We start from the raw sequence: 10,333 nt of genomic DNA on the forward strand, positions 1-10,333 counted from the left end.
GCTCTCAGTTGAATGAGAAGGGTCCAAGGAGGAAGTTAGTTTGTTTCTTAAAGACTTACAGCTCTTTGACCCTGACTCAAAATAGACCCTCAGAGCTCCTTGTTACCTATTTGTTTGATCCTCACTTCCTCACAATGAGTAATGTGCTTTACCTGAATTCTTATGCAAAACGAACCCAATAAAAGCCGGTTTGGACAGTAAATCAGCTCGCTCCCCACTAGAGGGGGTGGCCGTTCCATCCCTACTTCTCCATAGAAACTGGTCTGTCTCTGTGCATGTTTTTTCTCTCGTTTCGACGAGCCTTCTGCAGTGTTCTGTGATCACTGCTGGCCGGTGACCCACGCATCAGTATACTAATGAAGCTATGACCCTGGGTACTTGCATACCTTTGTGGTGGTGTTACAGGGTGCAGCCAAGAGGGGGGACCCCAAATGGGCATTTGAAATGGGGTCCAGAACTCAAGGTGTCCAGGGGATTTTTGGATGTCCTCACTCCCACTCCCCAGGTGTGGGTTGGGGGAAGGGACAAATGGAGCAGGGCCATTGAGAGCTGTTTTGCATAGCAACAGCCTTGCAGCTAACCTCTGGTGTGGTCATTTAACATATCTATAGCCTTTGGCCGTTTGCTTAGATATGTTAAATAGCTGTGGCCATTCTCTGAGCCAGGGGAATGGAAGTAACTTCCCCACCAAGATGTGACTGCGTGGGAGCTTGGAGAAGATTGGCTCCAGGACAGGGGCCACGCCTTCCCAGACTCATGATGGCAGTCCAGTAAAGCTGGAAGGGTATGAGTTCTGGCATGTGAAGCCGAGTGTGGGAGGAGTCGGAAATGGGGCTGCAGAGGAAGATTGGCGCGGGGATTTAAACCCAGATGCAGCAGCCATTAGAGAGAGAACCACACAGCTTTAGCAGAGTGAAGACTCCCACGGCCCTGAGGGAGAGAAGACAACGTGCCTTTGCCAGAGTGGGGACCCCCGCAGCTTTAGGAGATACGGTACTCTGGACTGGGCAAAGGGGGAAGGAAGGAAGAACTGTGTCTGTTTGTGGGTGTTTTAGGGGACTTTAGGATTTTTTGATAAAGACATTAGGTCACTACTTTAAGTTTGTATAGAATTAAATAAGCATTTCCTTTCCTTTTCACAAATCTCTGTCATTGAGAGACGTCTTTCCTCTGGTGGCGGACATAACGGATCTGGGGGCTTTTTTTTTTCAATAATAGTATATTGTCCCAGGCCCCCTTGTTTGTTCTGTAATAGTGGGGCAGGGTCTCAAGGAGTCTTCAAGGTGAGGCCAGCAGAGTTTATCAGTCCCAAACAGACAAAGATTTGGCCTTATGAAGGGAGGGCTTTAGAGTCCTTAGGTGTATGAAGGAAAAATGACCCCATCCTAGATCTACACAACTCAGTCTGTTCCAGATCCTGCCAGGATCTTGATCTTAGCAGGGCAGGGCCACCAGGAGTCAGGAAGATGGGGCTAGTGCATCTCCCACGAGGGGAAGGTGTCAGTCCATCTTGTTGCAAGATGGAGGGTTTGCCCCCTTGCAGAGCCACACTCTCAATCTATTCCCAGTTCTGCCCAGACCTTGGTGGGGCAGAACAAGCAGCAGTTGGAAGGGTGGATCTGCTGGGTGCCCAGAGAGCGGGGCTAGCAGATCTCTTATGAGAGGGAGGCACCAGTCAGATTCAAGGGACCATGGAGTGAATGGCTACCACCCCAAAGCCACACACCTCATTCACTGACACCCCCTGAGTCTGTACAGACCTCTATACCCTGGCCTAGGCAGCTGACTCCTCAGCAAGGTACAAGCTCTTCAGGGTGGAGCTATTGGGAGTCCAGAGTGTGGAGGTATGGCTTTCCCCCAGGCTATGCCATGTGGAGGGCAGTGCTTCACACCAGAAAGATGGTATTTGCAGTGTAAGAGAGACTCGGCACAAGTGTCCTGGTGGTTGTCCCTTAAGCTCTCTTTTCAGGGCCACAAACCCCAGTCTCCCCTTACATAACTCTAGTGTACTCTGTGCTACCTCCACCAGAGCCCAGGGTGAGTGGCTGTGAGTGAGATTTTGGATGTTGGCCCTTTAGGTGAGTGCCTATATGTCTCCCTGATGGGAGTCTCAGGGAGTCCCTGAGTCAGGAACAGACTCCTGTCTCTCACTGGTGGACAGAATTTCTGCTGATTTTCATAGCTAGGTATTATGTGGGTGCCTCTTTTTGACTCTGGTGCTCTGGGCTGAGGAGCCCATCCTGGGGTTGAGACCCTCCGCTTCTCAGGGGGACCTCTGCAGCTGAGATATTCCTCTGGAATGTCAGCTACTGCCATGGTATTGAGGCCAGTCCTTTTCACATCTCTGTCCTTCCCACTAGTCTTGATGCGACTTCTGTAAACCCTTGGTTATAAGACTTCTCTTAAGCTAGTCTTCAGTTGGTTATTCAGGTTAATTGCTCTATATTTTAGTTTTAATTTCAGTTTGGTCCTAGAGGGAGGTGAGTGTTAATATCTACCTACTCCACTGCCATTTTGCATCTTGGTTTGTGTTTTTTTTTTTTTTAAACCTAAATTTGAGATCAACATCATGGTGATTTAGGCTGTGGCAGTAGTAAAAGGAAGGTACAAATTGCAGAGATATGACATTTATTGGAGGGTTTGCTCTCAGTACCTGCCATGCCTGTGAACCTTATGGTTTACTTTATCATGCAAGGCTGAAATCTTAACACTTCCATTTCACAGGGGAGGGTAAGCGTAGAAGAGGGGTGGGGGAGTGGGTTAGAGCCTGGAAAAGTGCTTTATACTGCTCATACTCACATGAAACAGATCCCCAAGTTACCATTCCCAGTGGTAAATCAGGCATTGCCCCTTTTTGTGACTGGTGTAAAGCACCAGTGTGCTAGTTGCTGCAGTACATGCTGTAGAATGAAGTCTGAGATGTTGCATTGAAGTGAGAGAAGTTCAGGAGAGGTGACAAGTGTGTAAATGACTATAATACAGGCTGGACACGTGGAGACAGGGGTGCTTGTTCTGACAGGCAAGAGGGAGGGTTTGACTCTGGCAATTTTTGAAGTACATCGTGATGGGATATAAATGGGTCCTGGAGGTAGGATAGTTCCTGCCATTTAGTGTCAGGTTAATGGAGGGCATCGAGGACAATGAGGCTGGGAAGACAGACTTAGGTCATGTCATGAAAGGCCTAGAATATCATGTTGAGGATCACAAAGTACCACAAAGGTTTTGGGGGAGGAAAGTGATATGTCACTTTCCTGACATATCACTGTGATAATGATATGATAATGCGACATGTGATAATGCAACAGAACTTTAGTATGCTATAACTGTGGTAGTGATGTGTGAAGATGTGAAAGACTGAAGGCAGAGACACCAGGTCAAGGTCCAAAGGCGACCTGGTAAATATTGGTGGGTCGGAGGGGTTGTGTGAAATAGAGATGACAATTCATTATTTAGTGTACCCAGAAAACAGCACAATCAGAAAACCACAATCCATGAATAATTACTGCTAACTAAAGTACAGTTTGGACTCAATTGTGAAAGAAATCTGAAAGCAAGCATATGGCCCTGTGATCTTTAACAATATGCAGAGCCTTTCAACATTAAGGAGCATACCCCAAGAGGTCAAGCTGGAAATCCTTTTCTTGTAATTGCATACCTCAGACAAGCTTCCAGCATGCTCCTGGGGTCTGAGACACATGATGGAATGACAGAGAAAATGAAGCAAAACTGGGGGAGTGCACAGATGAGTCACTCTTGCTGTTGGAGGGGTTTGGTGGGGCAGACAGGGTAGCAGGCAGTCAGCCCTGCAGATGCTGGTCTTGATCAGGGACAGTCCAGGCTTAATTGTAAGTCAGGTATACATGTGAGCCTTGGGTGGAGGCTTATGCCCAGAGCAGGGGGTTGGTGGGAAAATTTCCAAGTGAACATACCTCTACTTGCTCTCCCAGGTCATCCCCCCAGTCCTCTTTCCACTATCCTTCAACAAATAGCTGTTCCAGAAAGAATGGCCTCCATGTAAAGATCACAGATAATCAGAAAAGGTCAGAATGGGGCCTCAGCAAAGGCATGGGGGAAAACAACAATAAATAAGTGTTAAAGAATACATAGCAGAATAAATACACACCATAAAGCAGAAGAAAATATGAATATACTTCTCTGTGGAATAAAAACAATTTTAAAAACATTTCTTCTTTGAAATGAGATCAGATCAGAAATAGGACTTACAAGAGATATGATTTTAAAAACAGAAGATAAAAAGTCAACTGAGCTGGCAGAAATGGAACAAATGAGATCTATATCCACAAATGCTTATATTGGGGGTAAAGTAAAGACTAAAAACTAGTCTTTACTAAAAACATACCCCAAACGAGATGAGAACCTGTTTTTGAGAGAAGGTGCAGTGTTAGGAATAAGCAGGGAGACACAATTACGGGAGCAACAGCCATCAGAGAAAACATGATGCTGTGATGAACAGATTTGTGTCAGTACATTTGAAAACTTGGAAGAAATGGGTCAAGTCCTAGAAAAATGTGGTTTACCAAAACCATCTCAAGAAGAAAAAATACCCTTTAGATTGTCTGGAATCTGCTTTCTTAACAATTGAGTGTGTATATCTTTCTTCTTATCGACAAAGACATTTCCACAATATCATGTTGAGGTGTTAAATTTTTACTTTCCTAGTCTAGCAACTGTATAATATACAATTAATATAAGATGTTAATTTTTTTCAGTTTTATCTTAGAAAAAATTCCCCAAAAAGGAAATTCTAAGTCAAAATTCCTTTTTTTTTTTTTTTTTTTTTTTTTTAGCAAGGTTTAAGAACCCAGTAAGAACCACATTATTCTGGGCTGTAGGGGCCACTGAGTCACTGGGGCCATGGCTCCTGGCACCATGCCCTCCTCAGCCTGCAGGGAGGCAACCTGTGTCAGAGGTAGAGATGAGGCCTTCAAGGGGTACCAAAGCCGGGCAGATGCCTGGCCAAGGACAGGAAGAGCAGGGATCAAGGGTGTATGTCCTTAAGTCCAGCTGGAACTTTATTTGCTACCCACCATGATCTTGAAGCACTATAGGACATGGTGAGCAGCTATGCCATGAGCTGCTTCCTTGGTGGTTACAGAGCCATGACACATGGTGGTTGGCTGTGTAGGCAGCTCCACCAGCACTGGCAGATCCCACTCAGGCTCAACTCCTCAGTATCCAGGTAGATGACTTTGAAGACCTGCTCCTAACAGAGATCACTGAGGACACTGCACCAAGCAGGACCCAGAGCACCTAAAGAGCCCAGAGGGCAGCTGAAGAGGGACAGGATCTTCTCTCACCAAATTTCACAGGGAATCCCAGAAGCAGCCTGGACTATAGTTCTGAAGTCCATCCACAAGGAAGCCCATACCAGTGGAGAAGTAATTATCATCAGGCTCTGCCTCATTCCCATCCCGGGACATCCAGAGGCACCATGTGCACTGGAAGCAGCATTTTGGCTGCTGCATTATGCTTTGCCCACTTTTTGGAAGTGCCATTGCCAACCTCAGTGAAATGTTCCATTCGGCAGGTCATGGCAAACTCTTTGTGGTGGGCTTGTTGGGAACTGCCCTGCCTGGTACTGAAGCTGTAACCCCTGCCTAGGCTAAGGCTAAGGGAACGCCCTTGGAACCTTAAGCCAGCAAGGAGACAAGCTTATCTGCCTGACTGGAGCTCCGCTTCTGCTCCTTCATACCTCACCCTGCCTGGAACCCAATGCTTGGTCAGTTAGCCAATGACAGGTAAGATTCCCCAAGGGGGGAATGATCTAAGACAGGCACAATCACGTGGGAAGCCCCCAAAAGAGGACTTTAGGGGCTATGGCAAAAGGGGGTGATGGACTCTCACTCTTTGGCTTTGACAAAGCCTGAGTCCTCCTGCTCTGCAAGAAAATCTCTTAATCTCTTGGCTGCCTTACTTCCCTTGCTCCACCTAAGCCTGAAACAATGACAGGGTGGTGCCGCCCTGTGCTGGAAAGGGTGGATTCCCTGGGTAATCAGGCCTAAGAAAGAATATGTAAAGTCCTATGAAATCTTCTTTGTTTAGAATGCTCTCAGTTGAATGAGAAGGGTCCAAGGAGGAAGTTAGTTTGTTCCTCAAAGTCTTACAGTTCTTTGATCCTGACTCAAAATAGACCCTCAGAGTTCCTTGTTACCTATTTGTTTGATCCTTACTTCCTCACAATGAGTAATGTGCTTTACCTGAATTCTTATGCAAAACAAACCCAATAAAAGCCGGTTTGGACAGTAAATCAGCTCGCTCCCTACTAGAGGGGGTGGCCATTCCGTCCCTACTTCATAGAAACTGGTCTCTGTGCATGTTTTTCTCGCGTTTTGACGAGCCATCCGCAGCGTTCCGTGATCACTGCTGGCTGGTGACCCACACATCATGGGCTGGCCCAGACTCCAGAGTCACCCTGGGCTCAGGCACCCACTGGCCTTTTTGCACCACCGGCTCCTTCAGAGCCCAACAGGGTTGCACTCAGACTGCTGAGGGGAGACAGGGGCTGTACCTCCATGGGAGGCTCCTGGTTGGGACAGAAGATGGAACAGGAATAGCACCCGCTGCAGCAGTAAAAACCGAGACGTCCTGAGGCAGTGAGGAATCTAGAGGAAAACAAGGACTGCTGTGCTCCAGGGCCAGCACCAGGACACTCCCTGCTTTGAGGTGTTTGAGGGCCTCTCCACTGCCTTGTGCTTGGCTGTCTTCTTGCTGGTGCCCTGTCCTCCCCCTGTCCAAGACTGGAAATGTTATACTAATTGCTGGAAGAAGGGACCTTTATCTTTCCATGAGCTCCCCAAATCAAGCCATACCAGTCAGAACTTTTCCTGAGTCAGACCCCTTTGGTGGAGATTCTTTCTCTGTTGTACTTTCCTCTGGGGAGCTCTTTCTCTCAATAAATAGAGATGGCTGTGCAGCTGGTGTCACCAATGGTGATATGCTGGTGGGCTTGGCCCTGGCCTTTGGGAAGGTTGTACGTGAGCATCTTCCCTATCCTGGCCCCATACTCCTGAAGAAGGCTGAGCGGAGTCTTTCCAGGGTTGGCTGCCAGCATTTGCTCTCTACTAAGGCAGCCCATAGCCTGTGGGAGTGCTGGAGCCCTGCTCCTCTCGCTCATTCCTTTCTCCATCACCACGGGCACCATGGTTACTTCAGCCTCCATGTGGCCCAGTGTACCCTGACAAGCTAGGGTGGGGCCAAGTCCTGAGTCAAGATGCCTATTTTCAAGCTTTTATTACACAGTAACTATAAATTTTTAAAGGCATGATGGGAAGGCATTCTTGGAAGAGAGAATAACTGAAACAAGTTTAGGTACAGCAAATATAAAATATGTCCTGAGAATGGGAAGCTGTCCATGAAGTAAAAAGTGTACCATGACATTGGTAGATCAAATTAGTAGAGCAATATTATGCTAATGATTATAATTATGCTAACAGTAATATTAAATACTAGTGAATATATAGTAATTGTAGTAATTATAGTAAATAGTAAATGTAATAGTACTAGTAGTAAAACAATTCACTACACTTTATATACATTTATACCCATCTCTGTTCAGGTTAGAAGTTGTGTAAAATTATCTTAATGGTTTTCCAAAATGGAGCTGCTGGAGAATCTGAAATTGCATAATTCTGTTTACCTTCCTCTCCTTTGGTATATTTCATTTTCCTGCCAGACACTCTATTTTTGTCATATGGAATGACATTTATTAGAGTCTCTGTAAACACAGAGATGCTATTGCAGTACACTTGGGGTTCAGCCTTATCATAGCCTGGAAACCCCTCCCACTCTGAATATTCTTCTGAAGTACAGCATGGGGCCAAAATAGGTTTACAGGCCCTGGCCAGGTAGCTCATTTGGTTAGGGCATCATTCGGATGTGCCATGGTGGTGGGTTCAATTCCCTGGTCAGGGTACATGCAAGAAGCAACCAATGAATGCATGAATGGGCAGAACAGCAGAGGGATGTCTGTCTCTCTCTCTCTCACCAATAAATTTTTTAAAAAGTAGTTTTACAATTGTGAGTATGGGAAACAGTTTACTCTTGCATTTTTATTTATTAATTATTATAATATTTTCCAGCTATTGACTGTAAACCTACTTTTGCCCCATCCTGTTTGTAGACTTCTCCTACATAAAACTCTTGTTCACAGCGGCTCTGTTCACCTAGAATGCCTTCCCACTCCCTTTCTGCTTGTCTTTCTCTGTTCACTTTTTAAGATGAACTCAACCGGCCCACTTTTGGGGGGACTTTCCTGATGCCCGCTTCCCAGGGAAAGCCTCCCGTCCCTCCACTCTCACTGCTGGCCCCCGCAGTGTTCTGAGCACTCGTGATGCACATCTGGTGTTTATTTGATTACGTGTTGCCTTCTACTAGATTTTTGGGCTCTTTAAAGAGAGGAACCAAGTCTTATTTGTCTTTTAATCTTTCACACAGTGTCTGGCTGATAAAAGGTGTTTAATCAGTGCTTGCCCAGTGAATGATTCACAGTCTTGGTAATAGACATGCTTGAGCATCTCCAGGGATGGAACCACGCTGGTCCTGGCTCACATCACCAGCTCCCTCCACTCTGGACCGCCATGGGAATTCCCACTAGGAAGTCTGCCCTTTTCAAAGCACAATGCTTACCATTTCACAGTGTAACAGTACCTGACATTTCCACTGAATAATATATTTTAGAAGTCACTCTATATCACTTCATAGAAATCTTTCTTATCTATTTTCAGAGCTGCATAGCATTCCATGTTTATGGTACATGTGAATGTACCAGTTTTTTCAACCACTCCCCTGTGTATAGCATTCCAATATTTTGCAATTGTAAACAGTATGACAATAAATAAGCTTATTAGTTGTGTTACTTTGAAGCATACAAATTTATATATGAATAGCTATAAACTGATAAAATAAGTTAATTCAACTCATAAACATAGACTGTTGCTCTCCAGAAATTAACAGGTAAGGCTGAGGGGCGTTTTAGCATGTGAATGCTTCATTTGAAAAAGAATCCAGTTCTAAATTACATTTAATGTATTCTCTAGAAAACCTGAGAACATCTAAAGAGAAAGAAGTATATTTTCTTCATAAAAGTCATGTCAAAAGTATTTACTATACTTTTGGTAAATTTAGTGTGGTATTATTAACTTTGAAAAACATTCTTTCATCTTTTAAGATTAAATCATCTTTTAAAAACATGATGTCAAAAGTTCTGAAGATATGTCAGTCAAACACCATTAGTTTGGAAAGCAATTAGATTTGCTTGAGAAACTTAGAAATAATACAGGATAATTACTTTATGTGATTTATTTTCTTTTTTTAAATTGAAGAATTAAGGGGAAGTATCTTTTCTGTGGTGCACTATTTTTCACCAGTTTAATTTTTTTTTTAAGCTTTCAGTTGGGACTCTTCTTGGTTGGTCATAATCCTTATCCTTTAGAAGATTTTCCCCCCATCCGGTGTTTAAGAGGATTACTGTCTTTGCATCTGGCCCTTGATAGGTTTGTTCTCTGATGTGCTTAGATCTGTGAAGAGTACCTTTTCCTGTTTATTGTGTAAGGACAAAGTGAGACAATGGCCAAAGAATGTGTATTTGTAAGGCTTGATTTACTGTGGAAAGTCTGGTAGGGTTTTTACCTGCTTCAAAGTTTATTAATCCTTAATTGGCAAGATGTAGTTAATAATTCTTAAATGGTAAAATGGCAAACTTTTGACAAGCAAACTGTATTGTGTAATCTCAAAAATATAGTAGTTACTTAATGAGTGTAAAGTTCAGATCAAATATACTTAATTCTGGTACCACCTTAGGGTTTCTTTGTTCTTTGCAACAGAAGTAATTAGGAATGAAATGGTAGTTTTTACCCTATAATTCGCACATGAACAGGATGGGCATTAACCTGCAGTAGAATGGTTTTGATGACTCCCGGCATAATATCTGAGTCCTAGTGATGGAGGACAATGGTTAGAGGATTGTCATTTAAAGATGAATACATCCTAGACACAACTTACAAACATGGCTTAGTTCTCTCTTTGGATGACAGTTTTTTTTTTTCCTGAGTGGCTTTCTGGCTTAAATATGTATATATATGCTAGCAACTTGCCAGGCTATATGTATATAATTATTTACACTGAATACATATATTATTTACATAATATATAAGGTATATTATATAATCATATATAGTATTGTACATTGTATATAATATATATTATTTACACTGAAGTATAATAATAGCCAGGGGCAGTTTGGTGTTAATATTAGTTGAACATCTGAAGTAGAGATATGGGACTGAACAGTAGAGTCAAACTTAACTCTAGATTT

At 43.9% G+C, this 10,333-nt stretch overlaps 1 pseudogene; it reads right to left on the minus strand.

The window, feature by feature from the left end:
- Positions 1-5,063: 5,063 nt before the first annotated feature.
- On the minus strand, positions 5,064-7,152 carry LOC114496382 (annotated as a pseudogene).
- Between the last annotated feature and the right edge of the window lie 3,181 nt (positions 7,153-10,333).

Source organism: Phyllostomus discolor, chromosome 3 (genome assembly GCF_004126475.2).
Source record: "Phyllostomus discolor isolate MPI-MPIP mPhyDis1 chromosome 3, mPhyDis1.pri.v3, whole genome shotgun sequence".
In the NCBI taxonomy this organism is placed as follows: Eukaryota; Metazoa; Chordata; class Mammalia; order Chiroptera; family Phyllostomidae; genus Phyllostomus; species Phyllostomus discolor.